This window comes from Diuraphis noxia, unplaced genomic scaffold, assembly GCF_037042655.1.
Source record: "Diuraphis noxia isolate RWA-SAM2 unplaced genomic scaffold, SU_Dnox_SAM2 contig0001, whole genome shotgun sequence".
Taxonomy (NCBI): Eukaryota; Metazoa; Arthropoda; class Insecta; order Hemiptera; family Aphididae; genus Diuraphis; species Diuraphis noxia.
Genome location: NW_028301711.1, coordinates 30,702,744 through 30,722,150, shown reverse-complemented (window position 1 = coordinate 30,722,150; position 19,407 = coordinate 30,702,744). Strand labels below are relative to the sequence as shown.

The window sequence follows — 19,407 nt, the reverse complement described above, 5'->3', positions numbered from 1 at the left end:
AATCACACGGACTAATTTATTTTGAATTCACTCTTGTCAATACTCATATATGTATATATATTATATGATATACATAATATTAAATTCTTTAGTACCTAACATAAATCCGTTCAATTGATCAATGAACCGGAACAATGATTTTGTAGTATGGGATGATTAATTTTTCCGTTTGTAAACATAATATTTTGAAGAACAATAATATTATAATGTTTAAGATCTTAAGACGAAACACACATATTCAATAATGCGATCGATTCATTCGAGTCATCACAAGGGCTCTATTTTCAAAATAGTTCTAGGAATAAAGCTTTGTGTCTTAATTAAATTTTCGGAGTCAATAACGTTTTCAGAGAAAATCATTACGTATTTAAAATGTTTCATAGTTACATTCCCCTATGTAATTTAAGTTTTAACATAATTTATTAAAAGCATTAAATAAAAAAATTATAAAAAACAAAGATAAATAAATAATGCGTTAAAAATAATAATATTTATTAATTATAACTAAAATTCACTAAATTATTGAATAGTTTCATAATGCTATATTACATTTAACTGTTTTTTTTCCGCAGTACTAAATAAACAATTTTGTTTTTCCTATGTCTAGTATGAGTATGCATTATTCATTGAAGTTCAAAAGACTGCCATTTAAAAATGTAAAATAATATGTATATGTATATACTACCTAGTAACTATATATAAATATATAAAAAATAAATAATTTAATCTATTTTGTAAATTATTAATATGGAAGAAATGTAAATTTCTGTTGCTATCAGTGTTGTTAAAATTCTAATATTGAAATAAAATATAAAATAATATTATGTTCATGTAATCAAAAATTGAATAATCTGAACTATATCTACACTGTAGATTCTACAGCCTATATGGCTATACTATTATAAGTCATAATAGTCATATACATTGTATAACCTACAACATTATTATAGGGTTTATATATATACAGACACTTACTTAATTATAATTGACATACAGGTTTGACGGGGAGTGGTATTTTTACGTATTACCGTTTCACCTATAAAGACCATCAATCAAAACACCATAAACTGTAAGTCCACTTTTTATATTATATTATTGAGATAAAAAAAAAAAAAAAAAATATTTAATTTTTTATGAATTGATTACAACAGCTTTTATACATCGACGTTATCCATTATTTTTTTATAATTTCCCCAAATAGCTAGGTACCGCTTATTAATATTTAATTTTGCAAGAAAATCCGAATAATTCGTGACATTTATGACTTCTGTCAAAGTAACGAAATAGTTATAAATCATATTAGATTTGTTTTCGTTCATTACGAATTTATTTCATAATAATATGTAGTTAGCAAAATTCTTTGCAATAAGCGCGATAAATTAAATTGATGGTTATATTTAGTATTGCACGAAAAATCCATCTGTTGATGGAAATTCATTTCATACGAATGTATTTTATTATTTTTATTCATTAATAAGAGTTCGCAACACCATTTTTTTCCGATTCAGACTCAAACAAGATCACTCGGGGGTGATAAGAACAAATAAGATGAGAGGATTGCGATGGTTGGAGATAAAATAATATTACGATATTATTATTATATAATTTTTGTTTTATATAAATTTCATATAATCGTTGAAAAAACCACTCGTATAAAATACACCAAGTATAATAAATATTTAAACATTTGTAATTCGCGTCTTCTGCGTAGATTAGATGAAAATATATCTTCAGGAATTTGGAAAATTCTGTGAATATTGTGAATTAGTAGTTGAAGTTGCAAGAAAAAAACCTTTTAAATTAATTATATCATCCCAAACATAAAAATACAATATATAAAGTTGATATTATTATAATATAATATATATATATATATATATATATCATTATGGTTGGAATGAGATAATTTTAAAATGGTTTTTTCTCGTAACTTCGATAAATGAACGTGTTACAATATTCACAGAACCTTACAAAGTCCTTGTAGATATTTTAGGTACGCAGAAGATTCGAGTTAGTTATACGCCTGTTTTATCTTAGTATATACTTGGGGTTTTTTCAACAGTTATGGATCGATGATATTATGAAATTTCTAGGAAACATAAATGCCAGTATGTTTCTTGATATTTAACAGGGAATTTGTATTTCTAACAATTTAAAAATCTTTAAACATACAGTTGTACCAACGTCCAACATAAAAATCAATTTTTTTTTCAAATGGAAGCAGCTATATTTCGGTAAGACTTTTTTCTGAACATTTTGTTGTCCAAATTATCAACTTTAGTTCGCTAGTTTATTAATTATACGGCCCTCTATAGTTCAGTAAATGTATTAATACTTTTAACTGAAAAATATAGGTATAAAATATTTCATTTACATTAGCTAAATAATTTTTTTCTTTTTAGTTATTTTTTTACATAAGAACATAAATCAGAAATCAAATGAATACTAAAAAAAAAAAAAACAATCTAATCAATTTTGGAGTAATTGCCTACAAAACAGTAGAAAAAAATATTTTAAAAAGTAAGGACTTGTATTGTAATTATTGAAGCAGTATCAACAATAGGTTAGATTGATGCCTGTCTTTTTATTATATTGTAATAATAATTATTATTCATATTATTATTTATATTTTTTCGTTAATTTATTTATTAGCTTTTTTTCTATAAATATCCATACAGCTTTTTAGCTACCTAGCACTTGTAAAGCTTGAAAGTTCAATTGAAGATTTACAAAAGTTATCCTCTTGGAAACTTAAGATTCGAAATAATCGAAATACATACAGATCATTTTTTTATAGATATTTCATGATCAAATGTTGATAAAATTAAATATTTAAAGTTTAAACAGAGAACAACGATTTTCGTTATTTTTTCGTAATCCAAAAATATGCACATAGCTTTACCTACGAAAGTACGAAAACTTGGTAAATTTATTCAAACATAAATAATAATAATAAATTAATACATGTAAATATTAACCATTACAATGGTTAAATAAAATTAATGCATTGTTTGCGGCAATAACTATTATATTCCAATAACACTTAATCATACATTATGCAAACCTTGTAATGAGTAATATAATAGGATGATTTCGCAATGAATCGCTTTTTATATGCAATAACTGAATTCCAATTTAGCACATTTTATATTACATTTTGTACACTCGACACTTAATAAAGCATAACGATTTCTTACTGTTCACCTTTTTTCTTTTTATTTTTTAACTTTTGGTATCTTAAATCTATAGTTTGATGTTTGATTAGTGACTATTATACCAGAGTAATCAGTGTAAAAAAATGTTAAATTTCATAAAATTGTATCAATTCGGCGGTAAACAAATGAATATTCGTTTCTCGTATATAGGTAAATATTGTGAGAAACTATTTTCTGCATTACTGCCATAAAGCAGTGCTGGCGCGAGGGGTGTGCAGAGAGTGCAATCGCACAGGGCCTCGCACTTTTGGAACGGCTCTGGGGCCTCGCGATTTTATGGCTTAGGAGTTAGGGGTACCTATGAAAATTTTAAAATAATGTAAAACGTTGATATAATAATATATTTCGTGAAAATCATAAAATCTTCGGTACCTAATGAATAAAGGTACAGTCATGAAATACGAATTTGTTGTTGAGTTATATCTCAGGGGCGTATTTAGACTTACTTCTAGAGTGGGGGGGGGGGACTCATTTTTTTTCATTAATTCAAGCTCAAATTTTACAAGTAAAAATGCGTGGTCGTGAAATGGATATAATTTATACCATACAGTAATAACGGCATTAACTACGATTTATGATATAACAACTATCTTAAATCATGTTATTATGTGATATAATAGAATAATTATAATTATAATAATAATAATAGAACTCTGTGGATATTGTGTATAATTTGTGCGATCGCCCCCTTCGCCCCCCCCCTAAAATACGCCACTGTTATACTATCTTATTATCTTATATTATAATTTATAATCGTTAATTTTATTATTTACAAATGAATGGTTGACCGAAATCGTAGTCAAAACAAACCTGTAGTCATTATGATAGAGTCTATAATATAGACGTACCCGTGGGCTGTGACCGGTTGATAGTAAATAAAATAGTTCATAATTCCTACAATTGGATTTTCCAATAATATTAACCTATTAAAATCCTTCTAATTTAGTATAATACCTATATATAATAATGTTATGACAACTAAGAAACATTGGTGAGTCTTATTTCTTATTTAATAATAATAAAAAAAAGTAATAAATAACATACGGATTAATAAATACTATATAAATAATATTAATGAATAATATTACCTTCATTACGTAATTAAATACTGTGACATAGTAGATAGTGTTAAAATAAGAAGTAATAAATAAAAATAATGTTTGTAATTTTGTTTATAAAAATTCTAAGTATGGGTGCCTATCGGGTATGTGCGTTGAGATATTTTATTAGCAAACTACTTACCTGCTTACTACTAAAATTCATAATTATACTATAGCTGGGGTGACCAGACGTACTTATTTTATAAGGACGGTACTGTTTTTTGGTAACATGTCCTTCTGTCCTAAATAAATGGTCGAAGTATACTTAAATGTACTTATTTTTAATAATTTAATTATTGTAAATGGAAAAAAATTACCTAAATTTAAATTTAAGGGATTTAATAGGTTTTAATAGGTACCCTTGATATAGTGTTAATTTTGTAATCACGGCTTTAGATACTATATAATAATAATATAAATATAATAATAATAATCTAAGTTCTAAAGTTGTTTTTTATTAAGTATTTATTATTATAAGTTTTGTTTTTCATGAAAATCACATAATGTGTTGAGTTATATAAAAACACATATTTTATTTTTCACTGTTAGTAAGATTAAAAATCTGTGATGCATATTTATGTTTAAAAATAAATAAATGAGTTTAAATTGATGTTATATTGTTAGGAAATTATATTGATATATATATACACACATAATGTATTAGCCTATATTATAATGTACTGTTTTTTCTTTTTTAATATCTGGTTACCATAACTATAGCTGAACTCGTGCACTTCGTAGCCCGTTAAATATCCTACCTCTAACGCTCTAACATGTATCAAAATCTGTGTTAAATTCGTTCCTGTGATTATGCATTATATTTTTATACATATAGATAGATAACGGTTAAAATATAAGCTATATCACCGTCGACAGTGCCACGTTAAGCTATGTTGCCACTCCAGGACAAATTAAAATATGCCACCCTTAAGAAAATTATAAATATATTATATTCTTATTGCACAATGCCACAATTTAAATGTATATTGTATACGACAAGCAGTAATGCACGTCACCGCTGCCGACAACGACACAGTTGTATTGCAGCAGACATAAGAGTAGTGGGGGTTGTAAATATGTGTGTGTAAGGACACGGCAAATAGGTAACGCACGTCGCTATGTAATAATACGGCAAACTTTATACTTATACATTATGTTATAATAACTATTGACAGTGATAAAAATATAAAATATTTAATACAAATTTTAAAAAAAAAACTGTTTTATTATTAAAATATTTTAATTATTTATTTACCAATGAAATATGGTCATTTGGATTTAGGTGCGAGGCCTCGCGTTTATAATTATTTGCACAGGGCCTCGCAATCATACCACCGGCACTGCCGTAAAGTGTATTTTTATCTAAATATTACATTAATTCTGTAATAATACAATGATTGATTCAACGTGCATGTTATTAATATTTTATATTATATTGACTATATTTCAATTTTCAACCAATTTTGATGTTAAACATTATATAGAATGTACCTATCTATCCACCTGTGCGTCAATATGTAATTAATGTATAATTATATTTTTTATTCGTTAATTTTTTTCGTATATTAACACTTAATTAGGCTTGTACCTCTTTTTAACGTTCATAGGCACGTAGAGGTCTATCAGACCCCATCATTTCTAAAAAAAATGCGTAACATAAGTATAGAAAGTTCATTTTTTTAAATTCAAAGAAATAATTGGTTTCTACATTATATTACATAAAAAATGTAATTATAAAAAATAAAATTAAAATAAACGCATAACTATGTGAGTTACCAAGAATTATATTACGAAAAAAAAGCAAACTTGAAAATTTCATAGTAAAATGTTGGTTTGTAAAAAAAAATGTTTCAACTTAAAAATCTTATTGTTAGGAAAATAAACAAAAGTATTTTACTTTAACAGAATTTGCTTTACACTAATTTTTCATATTTACGCCCACGCGAGTTAGGGATAAATATGAACTTCCCTCAATTTAGGACGCCCATTTTGAAGCTGTTCAACATATTTTAAAACTTTATATTTTACGAAAATCGATTAAACATTACCATACAAACCATTATCTAAATATATAAACGAATTATACTTTTTTGTAATATTTAAGTTTTATTTTTGAAGGGGGTCATCCCCCGTGCGCTTGCTTAAGGGTTAATTTAAACTGTAAACATTTTGATTTTTTTTTTTATAAAAACGAATATTAAAGTGTTTCTTTCAAAACGATAAGTGAACTTTTGTTGAAATTTTTTAATAGATTATCTTACATGAATGCTATATTTTTAAAGGTTATTCTTTGATGATTATTCAACACTTTAGTGGCAAAAGATGACGGAGTGGACTTCCGTCACCAAACTTCACCAAAATTACTTTCAAATAATCATGAAAAAAATAATTAGTGGTAGGGAATTCTCCATCTATAAATGATTTAACTTTCTTATCTTCACCTATAAAACAATAATAACCACCCTATAATGTATATAATATTTATTTTTATTTATTGTCAATAGTTTACACCGACGAGGTGCATATGAGTACATGCTGCACAAGTTGAATGTTATAACCGTTGATACTTCTCGTCAACCTATGAAAGTGTACCATTGGAAAATACAGCTGAAAATACTCACTTGTAATAGTATATTAATAATAATACGCTTGTTCGTATAGTACGTATAATATCGTACACGAACACGATTATACTCTTTGGATTTTCGTATTCGACGTAGGTATACATACTACTGTAAAATAATATTATTACAAAATTCACTTACAGTTTATGACTCACATCGTTTCTTTAAGTATTAAATTGTGGTACCGTTATACGATATACTGCAGTTTCCCACGAACATTATGATTTCTGATAAATGAAATAACTTTTGTTCTAATCAATAATTTTAAAATATTTTTTTTTTCAAATATAATGCATAGACACTTGCGCAACATTTTTTAAAAAAAATTCGAAAACATTAAATTTATAAATCTATATTGAAAAAAATGTACCTAAATTTATTTAAGTCAAATTACTGAATTTTTAAAAAATTTTAAAATTTCAATATTCTCATTAAGTAAATTACGATAATTTATTTACCATAAAAATATGGTGACTGTATAGTGTGTTCATAATTTTTATTTTCATGCTCTCAAAATGTTTTCAGATAGTTTTGTGAAAATGTTAGTTCTGAACTGCAGAAGTTTCCAACTTATTAGACACGTATTCAATTTGAAAATCTTCACCATTTCAATATACTCAACCTCTTAAAATATCCATAGCTAATATCTACTAATATTTTTTGGTTCTTTAATAGTTCAATTTTTTTTATTGACGAAAATAATGAAAATGAAAGCAAAAAATAGGCACCACGGACCATCAGTATAGGGAACCAAATGTTGTCGGTCACGTGTCACAGTTATTACGTTTTCTACACAGACGTATTATTGTGGTATAATCTAGAAGTTGAAACACTCCCATTCGACCTTGTATATTTTTTTTCAATCGGACGACTACAGTCATGACTGAATGGTCAACTTACATTTTCATTATTTTTGTTAGATATTTGATAATTGTATTTTAATTTGATTATTATAAATTGTGTTAAATATTGCGTTAATATTGTGTTAATTATATATTGCGTTAATATTGTGTTAATTATATATTGCTCTTTAATGATTGTTATAAGAATGAGAAAAATTGTATCTTTGTATTTTTATTTATATCCAAATGGTTTTATGACAAATTTTCTTTATATCATCTAAATATTTTTTTTTTCACGTGGACTCAAACGCTGAATATTATTTTGTTAACATTGACATAGCTTATATCAGTTCATGAAAACCATCATCGTGTTATCGCATCTCGTGCTGCTATTCCTGAAGTTTTAGTTTTAAACAGATTTTGACGTTCGTTGGACGTTTATGATATTAATTTACTACTCGTATTTTACAAAATAAATAAAATTGATACGTTATTAATTTACGATAATGTCGTTTTTATGATAAAATAATTTTCTCCAAAACAATATACTACTATATTGTTATTTATTAACTATTGAAGTAAAACATGTTTAAACTGCGAATAAATAATTCATAATAGTATAATATTAATATCTATATGCGGCCTTTAAAAGTTTTAAAACAAATAAGCGAATATCGCATTATAATATTATCATTGTTAAAAATAATAATATACTGCAGATAATATACCTTTTATATGTAAATAGGTACGTCAACATTTTAACTATAATATTATCCAATTACTGTTATCGTATTGTCCAACTAAAGTTGTTCATAATTAAAATAGTAATTAGCTTATCGTTTAGGTATACAATCATAATATTATACAATATAATAGACTAATTATTTATTTAAAACACAATAGCCGAATTAATAATAATTACAATTTACAGTTAATAATAATAATAATAATAATAATAATACGTATGATATAATATATTATATAGTTACTTTTGTTAAAAGTTTTGCTAGTCCATAAAAAAAAACATCTTTCAAAATATAATTTAGATCACCGCACTGACCACGTATTCACATACTTTGCTGAATTTATAGCAATATTGTCAATGTGGCCGGCAACGGACAAATCGAGCAAGTATTTCGAACGAATATTTCGTATATATTTGGTTGATTTGTTCGTTGTTTGTACACACACACACACACACATAGGCAGCGGGATTCCTTTGAAGTTTATTCGTATACGTACCATCCGTTATACATAGGTAGGTACTGCTGTTGCAATAACCCAGGCCCGCACTATAATGATTTTTCGACCGTAACAATACGATACCTACGTAGGATTTCGGACGGGACCTGGCTTAATAAGAGTTTCGGTTCCTTTTCCTGTGTCCGGCAGAATCAAATCTCTAAGGAAATTAAATACTTATACAAAATATACATACGTACAACATACGAGTATAATAATATTATATATTATATAATATATTATTATGTACGCTGCAACTACATTATTTTAATGTATACTGGGACTATATATAGGATACAGATCCGTGTAATAATGTGTTACAGTAGTAAAACATATTCTAAATCAATATTACCATATTATATTATAATAATGCGCCGAGAAAAAAATCTAAGATGTCATGATAATAATATTATATAAATAGTGATTTCAGGTAAAATTATACTAACGACTGCGTGTTTATTTACGGCGATTCAAATTCAAATTTGTTAGTATAGTTTGTATTAGATAATAGATATATTATGAAGCAGTGTTGAGATAAAAAACAAAAAATCTATATTAATCAGTTGAATTTTATAGACACATCATCTTGAAAGATGAATATGTAGGTGATGCATATTATTGTCATAGGTTGCATTGAATTGTATTAAAGTTCGTGAATTCCAGGGCGTTTATTACACACAGTCGTTTCGTGGAAATGCCGGAAATGGTATAGGTATACCGATGATATAAATAATAAATTAGTAACGGAAAATTGCAGAACTTTAAGTGCATCTTCTGAACATATTAAGGGGGTTTACATAACAAGAAATGTGTTCTGTCTCATGGTCTGAAAATATTTTTCAATTGAAATCGTTAAATTTTGTTGACGAGCATATTAGGCGATAGGTGTAATAGTCTAGATTTATTTGAGCCTTGGAACGAAAATATAATTCAAACACATTCTATATATTTTATGCACCTATTAAAATACCGAGATAAAATTGAAATTTAAGTTAGGTTAAACTAACATAAAAATTGTGAGCTTGTCAGCATGCGTTCAACAAATCTTTTCTTGATATCAAAAATTAATTTTCGTCAAATCAATCATTATTGCTGTTAGCTTATCCTTGCAAACTTATAGGTACCTACTACCTATACTATAGGCCCTATAGTAATAATAGGTTATATGTCTGGTTATATATGGTTTGCATAATTCATATAGCAAAACTGTTAGTATTATAACCATGGCCTGAAATCGATTTTAAATATATTTTTGAAAATTATGCAAGAAATCATAAGTAATATAAAAATTGAAATTATGTTTAATTATATTAAAAATGTATATTAAAGCAAAACAAAATTAAATCGATATTTTACATCAAAATAATAACCATTTGAAAATATCTGTATAAAAATCTGTATTAAAATAATTAAATAATAGTCTATAATATTTTTTATTTGTAAGTATAAATATATAATAACTCAGTTTTTCATTTATCTTTAGGCCCGTCTGTAATTGGCCGTTTTACTGCAGTCACGCGCCGTTATGACGAATATGGAATGCTTAAACAATAACGGGTAGTTTATCGTAGTTAGAAATCAAAATTATAAATCGTAAGCATTTAAAATACTTTAAATCAAAAGAAAAAGAAAAATAATATTAAAAATCGTTAAACAATTTGATCAATATTTCGCAACATTTGTTTTAAATTTAATTCAGAAAAAAACAAACAAATATTGATGTTTAAAATTGAAAATTTTCGTTTTTATTTGATTATAACAACTGTTATCATGAAATATAATATAAGTATAACATACCCAATGCCGTTATCAGCAGTCTTTGCACATACTCATAATATCACACTCTGATCGGTTATTCGCGGTATAGGCACCTTCTTTACACACGTCATACACAGACATAATCTACAACTACAATATAGTTATATTAATAGTACAGGACAATGGTCGTGAGGCGATTCGTGATAGAACGTTCACGAAATGTTCTTTTATTATAACAATAATGTACCTGTATCGACTTGAAATCAGCTCTCTGCCTCTGTTATCCGTTCTAAATAGTTGTAGGCAGTGACAGCTCGTGGGTAAAATGTTTAGTGGTTCACACAGTGGCGACTGCCGACTATTAACGTTTAAAGTTTATTTTATGCGATTATTTAATAAGTCCTTTAAAAAAATCAATATATTGGTAAATTCCAAATAAAAAGATTTTGAATGACAAAAACAAAAATGGATAACAATGCCGATACGGCGATATCGCTATAAACAGTATAAACTATATATAAGCAATTACGTGCACTAAAGTCGCTCTTATTCGTAGTATTTGTAGAGTACTATGTGGCAGTAAATTAATTTTTGGCGTGGAACAAAAATATATATCGACGACCGTCTACATCGACGTACCTACTGATGTTTTCGGCATACTAATTTAATACTAATTAGGCACTAAATTTTTGAACTGCAATTTAAAGGTTTCATGCTGTAGATTTTAAAACGTAAGTGTTATATTGAGTAAGACACATATTATTATTACCTATACGTTTATATTTATTTGTATGGTATGTAACCTTTGAGGGGGGCCATCCATTCACCAAAAAAACTGAAGGAGCAATACTTGCTCCAAAATAATACCACAGAATAGATTTAATAACTAACCTGATAATACCTTCGCCCCGCTACCGCTATGTGGTCTATTGTCTAATTAATGGCGGCTAGATATTAAGTGTACAATATTAAAAAACCTGCTAAACATAATATAAATTAGTTATTGAAGTAAATGAAATTCGTTTGATTATAAGTTAAGAATTTAATCTTGTACAATACCTACAATTACAGACGTACCAGTGCCAAAAAAATAAAAATAAATATTTTTTTATTAAATTATAAGAACTTAACTATATAACAGTTAGAAATCTAAATTCACTTTGTTTTCTACTTATTCTTGATATCTTATAACATTTAATATAAATGTAATTTAATTGGTAGTTATTGTTTCTTGTGTATAAAGAAAGTGGAAAAGTGTTAGTCCCATGGCAAGTGGTGTATTTAATGGTGTCTGGGGGAGGGGAGATTAAAACTCTTCCAACCTTTCTTATAGTTCTATTCATTACTGAAGTATCTCAAAATGTTTTTGACGAAAAATTTAAAACTTCTATGAAAATTGAATAATGTATTTACTATTTTCTATATTGTGGATAATAAGAATTTGCGTTGATTTTATAATTAGAAAAATGTTATTTAAGCTTCCAGTAAACGGTAATTTACTAGGCATCTACTTAATTCTTAGAATATTGTATTATCGTCTTGTAATATTGGGCCACGTATGTATATTATTAGCTATCGCCTTATTATTTTTCTTTGAATACAAAATTAGTCTTAATATTATATTTATCAAATCGTTTATACTTTTCTTCCTGTAATAATTTAATGATAATTAAAAATGTAGGTAGCAGTAATAAGATTTGTTTCACAACAAAATTACCACTTATAACGTATTAAGGTGTATTGTAATTTATAATCAGGTGTATGAATTTAAAATGAAGCAATGTTAATATTTATGGAGAAATAGTATTGCCAGGAGTCAGGACATTCCCCCCCCCCCAACCAAAGAAAAAAAAGGCCCATAATACGCTACTGCCCAGGTCAAGTTTAGTTGACAGTTATTTTATCGTTATAATCTTTGAGCCTTGACTACCTAGTACTGCTCTAGATTTTAATCGAAATGGTTTAGGACATATAATTATTATGTTATCAATTGCTGACATGGATAATTGATAAAAATGTGATCATACTTCAACGGATTATAATCTATATATAATGCATCTGATATTATGGAGTATAGACATTTACATTATAGTTTATATTTTACTGCATCCTTCAACTAAACACCGTGTAATAATAAATAATTATTATTATACAATATAGGTGGTTTTTTTTTTTTTTTTAATAACTGAAGCACACAAGATACTAATTTTTTTTTTTAAGTACCTATCTTCCCCTTTTTACACTTTCAGCTTTCCGACAAAGCTGAGTATTACGACCACTTTGGAAGTTTAAAATTTAAGTATTTCTACTGTTTATTGACAGATACAAACGATAAAAAAAAATACACAGATTACAGTAAAACACTGTCAACAATTAGGTATGTGCATTAGATGCTGATTTTTTTCGGTGACCACGTGTCTTGGTTGTTACTATATCAAAAATGTTTAATATGATGTACAACATGCATTATTTTATGAACAGCTTGATATTAAATTAGATTTTTTAATGGAAAAAAAAATGATCAATAGATTTTATTAGTAAGTATTTTGGTAATGTTTTTGATTTGATTTTTTATTAAATATTAAATTCAGTAAATTATCATAGAATTACTAGAATCTATATTATAATAAAGTCACCCGAATAATTTTGCATTTATTGTCAATCAATGTGCATTCCTGTTAAAACAAAAAATATTGCAAAAATTTTTGCCCCAGGTGAGGATCGAACTCACGACCTTAAGATTATGAGACTTACGCGCTGCCTACTGCGCTACCGAGGCTTGATGTACAGAGGCGATGTTTTAGTATATTAACCTATTCATTTAATAATAAATAAAAAGGGCATATTTCTTATTTATTTATATAAAAATCAACGAATTCGTATTTCAAGTGTTACGATGTAATTAATGATCATATACAATTAATACACTATTTTAAAGGTGATACAATGTATTACGTTTTATTTGAACCACATAGTATCTTACATTTTTATCTAATTTTTATTTTACAATTTAATATTTATAAAACACTCTTTTGACTTTTGCTATAGTATAATGCTTCCCTGTTAATATAATAATATTATATTCAGCAGAAATCTGTTTACAACAAGATATAGAAAGCATTATTACTTTTCTAATAATATTTTACTTAAAATACTATGTGTTTACGAATTTACGATTATTAATTACTTCGGATGCGTATTAAATTTTCGATTTTTTTGTTTTTTTGTTTTATTAAGTATAGTGTAAATAAAAATTTTAGTAGCGGTCAAAAAACTTGAGTAGCTATATAATTTATAGTAATACTTACAACTTCCAAGATAACAAAATCTCGCTTAAGTTGTTCTCGTAGAAAATACAATGATGGTATGTAAATTTTATTTTTATTTTATTAAACTTTTTATGAATTAATGTATAGCTAAAAATTCATAGTATTTAAAAAATAAAGTTTTAAATTAATACAAGTTTAATACAATTGGCCCCCTGTAAGTTTTTCTTACAAAATCTAAAATATCAATAATACAAAGTATGTTCAAGTTTTTATTTTTAAGTCAATTTAATTGTTACAATTTCAACGAAATTGGATATTTTAACGAAAAATAACAATTTTAGTTTTTTTTTATTAGGTAACCTAACCTAACCTTCGTCTCCTCACAAACGCTCCGTGGTATGTAAGTAACAGATCCCTACACCATGATCTCAACGTTCCAACGATATCTGCACTAGCTTTGTACAACTACAATAACTTCCACAAAAATGTCCTAAATCATCTTAATCCTCTAGTCGCCAAGCTAGCATCTAAAACCCTACCTGACAACCCTCCCCGTCGTCTAAAACGAAAATGGCCACGTGATCTTCTAACTAAATAAATCAAAATTATATTATAAATACACTTATTATGTACAATAAAAATGTAATTTAACCAAAGTTCATATTGGAAGTAGTGTCAATGGACTCTCCCTTCCCTCAAGCCGTCCAGACAGGTAAAAATGTTATCTAAATTACTTATTGTATTATGTTATACAAAGGTAATTAAAAAAATATTAGGTATTCGACAATCTTTTTGCCACTGCGTTTTTATTATGAAAAACTATAATCAATGAATTTTTCTAAATACTAAAATGTATTTATTTAAACAACGAATCTGTATACAATTAAGTCATGCTATATTTACAATTACTGTAATAATTTACTAATGACGACTTAAATTCTACTCAGTCTTAATTTAATGAATTTGTTTATTTTACTGTTGTAGATAATCATAAATCAGTAAATTGTTTACCAATTTAGCGTATTTCCTTATTATATTATTATGATATTCCTTTCTTCCGTATTTACGCTTTGTAAATACAAAAATATATGAAAAAGAATTAATTTGAAATTAAGATTAAAATATAATTAGATATAAACTTTATTGGGCAGAAGTCGACATTTTTAATTTTGGTTAATATCACAGTTTTGTCATATTTTATAGGTATACAATTTATTATCTGTCATATTATTATTAAGACTTCTAAGCTGTCTCTATGTTAATGTTTTCAATAACAAATTAACTTTTTCAATACATCATTTTTATTTTATTTTTTATTTTAACTCATTTGTCAATAAAATAAAATATATTAAACTATGATGATGCAACTGGAAAATCATTAACAATCGTAGTTGTTGGTTTTATCAAATATAGAATGCATTATAATATGACGCTATAATAGCCCCAAGTGTCTGGTTTACAAATCAATGCAAAAATTTAAAAAATATATACAAACAAACGTGACAACGGTTGACAAAAGAAATAAAAGAAACCATTTTGACACTAAGCAAAGTTGTTAAAACCATATTTCAGCGTCAGTGGTTTAAAAAAAGAAACTTAACATGAATTATTTGATAGAATGTTAATAATGTTATATAATAAATTTACTAAAATGTTTTACATTTATTATTTATATAGTTATTCATATTCTATATTATATAATATAAATATATTTTTTGCACAGTAATCATATATTATAATACAATTAATTAATTAAAATATATTATTGTTATATCATAAATATTCGTTAAAAAAGATGTAGGAACCTATAAATAAAGTAAAACGTTTTCTTTGTTTTTAACTTGCAATACAAATGTGTAATCCCACATTGGGTCGAAAACCATTTATTTTTAAGCCTTTATTATAAGCCTTTAACCCGATGAACTAAATATCATCGATTTACAGGGCGATTGTAAACTCTCCCGATGGTAAACTCTCCTAATGGTAAACTCTCCCGGGTCTACTCCAGTACTACCTGACGGAAATATGTAAACTTTCCCAGGTCTAGTAAAAAACATATATAACATCAACAATAATAATAACAATATAAATTAATGTCTTTAGATGATATGAGCTATAATATTATAGTCAAAATTGAAAATACAATAAAAAATAAAATTTCAAAAAATCTAATATACATATTTAAGTTTCTTTTAAAAATAGTCAATAATAATAATAATGATATATAAGTTACAAATACAAAATATACGTAAAAATATTAAAATTATTGTTTTTGATAATAAGAACATACAGATTTTAAAAAAGTTAGGGAATCTATTTATTTTTTTCTAAAAATAAATGTTTTAACATTTAAAAAAACTCGGGAGAGTTAACATACATCCTACAGGTAACTATAAAGTTAATCCGGGAGAGTTTACACATTTACTTTAGGTAAACATAATTTTGGCCCAGGAGAGTTTACACATTTACTTCAGGTACCTAAACATAATATTAACCTGGGAGAGTTTACCATCGGGAGAGTTTACTATTTTTAAAAATCGTGAGAGTTTACCATAAAATCGGTAGAGTTTACCACCGCCCGATTTACAGGTCAAAAGTTGTTTCATGTTTTTAATTTAAAAACAAATTATAACATTATATAGGTACCTCATAATAGGTAGAATACAAAGTTTTTTTTTCAAAAAGACATGCAAACTTGTAAAAATTTAAAAAACCGAATTAATCCATTGTTTTACTATTATTGTTTCAGCTTCAACTACATTAGCACAAGGTTCTATATTGAATTATTATCAAACAGGAGTCTCTGGGTTTTTTGGCTCGCACCTACCATCGTTCGTCCGTGCCTTAGCGCTTGGTGCTACTTACGGGCGAAAGTGGAACTAGAACGGCGACAGCGAACCGTCGACGGACTAGAGTTTTCTGTTGAACACCAGCACCGAACGCCAGCACCGGACACTAGGCCCGAACCTTTTTTGAAGTCCGAGGAGACTCAGTTATGTGCCCCCTGGGTACCAGACCTCCCACTAGGTACAGTGGTTTCTTTTACTATTTAACGCTGGACCCACAACCACCACTTTGCATCCGTGGAGGTAAGCTCCTCAACCATTGAGGGGTTTCGCCGCCGGAAGGCAAGCCTGTCTGGCTTTCAATGGGGCCTCTTCCGTGGCTCTTCTCTACCCCTCTTCCGTGGTACCGAATAAGTTTTTAGTTGACGTCGGTGGGTCAACCCGATCATAGGCTGACCTCCCACTATTCTAGCTTCTCAGCCGGCTAGTGGTGGGCCTAATGAATTATCAAACAGTATGACTTAGATTATTTAGATACATATTATATTATGTGAATGTTGTACTACAGTAGATTTCCTATGGGTTATATATGTGTTGCATAAAGTGGCATATGGGAGGTTTCATTTTTTTCTCCATCTGGTATCAGAGGTATCCATATTTTGTAATCCTCGTGTGATCTATACTTTGTCTGTTTGATATGGAAATGAATTTAAACCATTTTATTATTAAAACAACTTTTGAAAAATGTAATATTGCTGTAAATATTGTCCAATCGAATAGATTAATTTTAGTCTTGCAGATCTGACCAGGTGTGTCAGCAAAAAAAAAAAAAAAAACATTAGTGTAATAGTAAAACTTAAAGAAAATATCAAAAATATGTTTTCGCGTGCATTATCATTGTAAATAATATAGCGCTGTTAGCATTTTATTACTATAGTAAAGTAAAAATTCATAAATATTTGTCAACAGCGCACTTTAAATGCCCATAAAGTTTTGTTTTAAAATACTTTCATTAGATAGTATATTAAAGTAATCTAAGGTGAGCTAAAAGAAAACAAGTTCATGAATCATATCCATCGTTGTTCTCCAGTCTTTCAAGTGTTTTTATTTTAAAATTATTCTTCCACTGAGTACGTTTTCATACATACGTATATTATTGTGTCGCAATATATTCAGGTCAATTATAGTGACAAGTATAGCGAAACTCACATGGAAATTATGCTTCTTTAACTATGCATTTATGCAAATTTTGACTGTTGGAATTTTAAGTAAAATTTTAAAATAAACCTACATTATTTATTTAATCCATAAATAATAAAATAATAAAATATTCTTTTCATAATGTGATTTTTATCAATTAAAATATGTCAATAAAATAATTTGTTAAATCTATTTTATTTATGAACTTGATATGTAAATTTAAATTTGAACCAGATAGTCTGTAGCATTGAGGTATGATAACTTTAAAATTATATAATAATTATTTATTTAAATTGTGTAATGTATTAATATGTAAATGTTTTCAAAGTGTAATTAACACAGGCATGCATAATATTAATTGTAAAACCATTATTTATCTTAAGGACTATAATCTTAATTATATATAGTTTAACAACAAAGAAACTATTTAAAATTTCGATTAAGATGCATCAAAATGTAATATACATTTATACATCTTAACAATTTGGAGTAAAACGGAGGTTTTCATTCGAATAAAAAGTTTGATAGGAACTCCATAAATTCAATAAAAAACATAGATAGGTATTTGAAAATGGCCATATGTAAAGATATGCTTACAAGGTAAGTGAATATGGCCTACCTATATCTTAACATTTCCAAAGATCAGAATTTGAATAAATTCATTAATAAAAGATAAAATGCGAGCATCTTATGTACGTATTATGTTTGACGAATCATTCTGTATATATCATAAATATTTAAATTTGGTATTTTAAAATCTTATTGCAACTTAAATAGCCAAAGTTTTTTTTATGTAAATATCCATAGTTAGTTCATAAACATTTATAATTAATCAAAAACGCATACAAAATATTATTCTTGTAATGGTAAATTTTACTATCGTCTACCAGTAGATTCTACCAGTAGAACTTTTCGGTTGTGAATACATATTATCATAATTTACAGGCATAGTTTTCAAGTAAAATTTAATTAATTACGAACAAAATTATGCAATCAAACATTGAGCAGCAAAGTTTCAGTTTACCTACATAATATTACATACATTTTTTTTCGGCTAGTTTAAACCTTCTGCAGGTTTTCAATTAAATTATTTATAATATATTATTGCACAGTTTACAGAGTGATGCCAAACAACAAAAATATTATGTATGTTCACCATCGACAGATCCCATCGCGTTTCGGCAGACGGAGATGTATTAATAAAATAATAACCGTGTAACAAAATTATATGGTCTACAATTCTAGGCGGAAAATTATGAGGGGAGGCAAAATATTTAATAAACTACCTGTCTGAAAAATAAAATCTTGCACTTGCAATGATTTTGATCAATCATTTTTTAATCCAATACTTGAGAAATATTAATTATGTGT

The 19,407-nt window shown here is 26.9% G+C and overlaps 1 non-coding gene across 1 annotated transcript; it reads right to left on the bottom strand.

Annotated features, from left to right (window-relative positions):
• Positions 1-13,487: 13,487 nt before the first annotated feature.
• Positions 13,488-13,560, bottom strand: TRNAM-CAU (transfer RNA methionine (anticodon CAU)). The gene has a single exon. It is a non-coding gene; the product is annotated as a tRNA-Met (tRNA).
• Between the last annotated feature and the right edge of the window lie 5,847 nt (positions 13,561-19,407).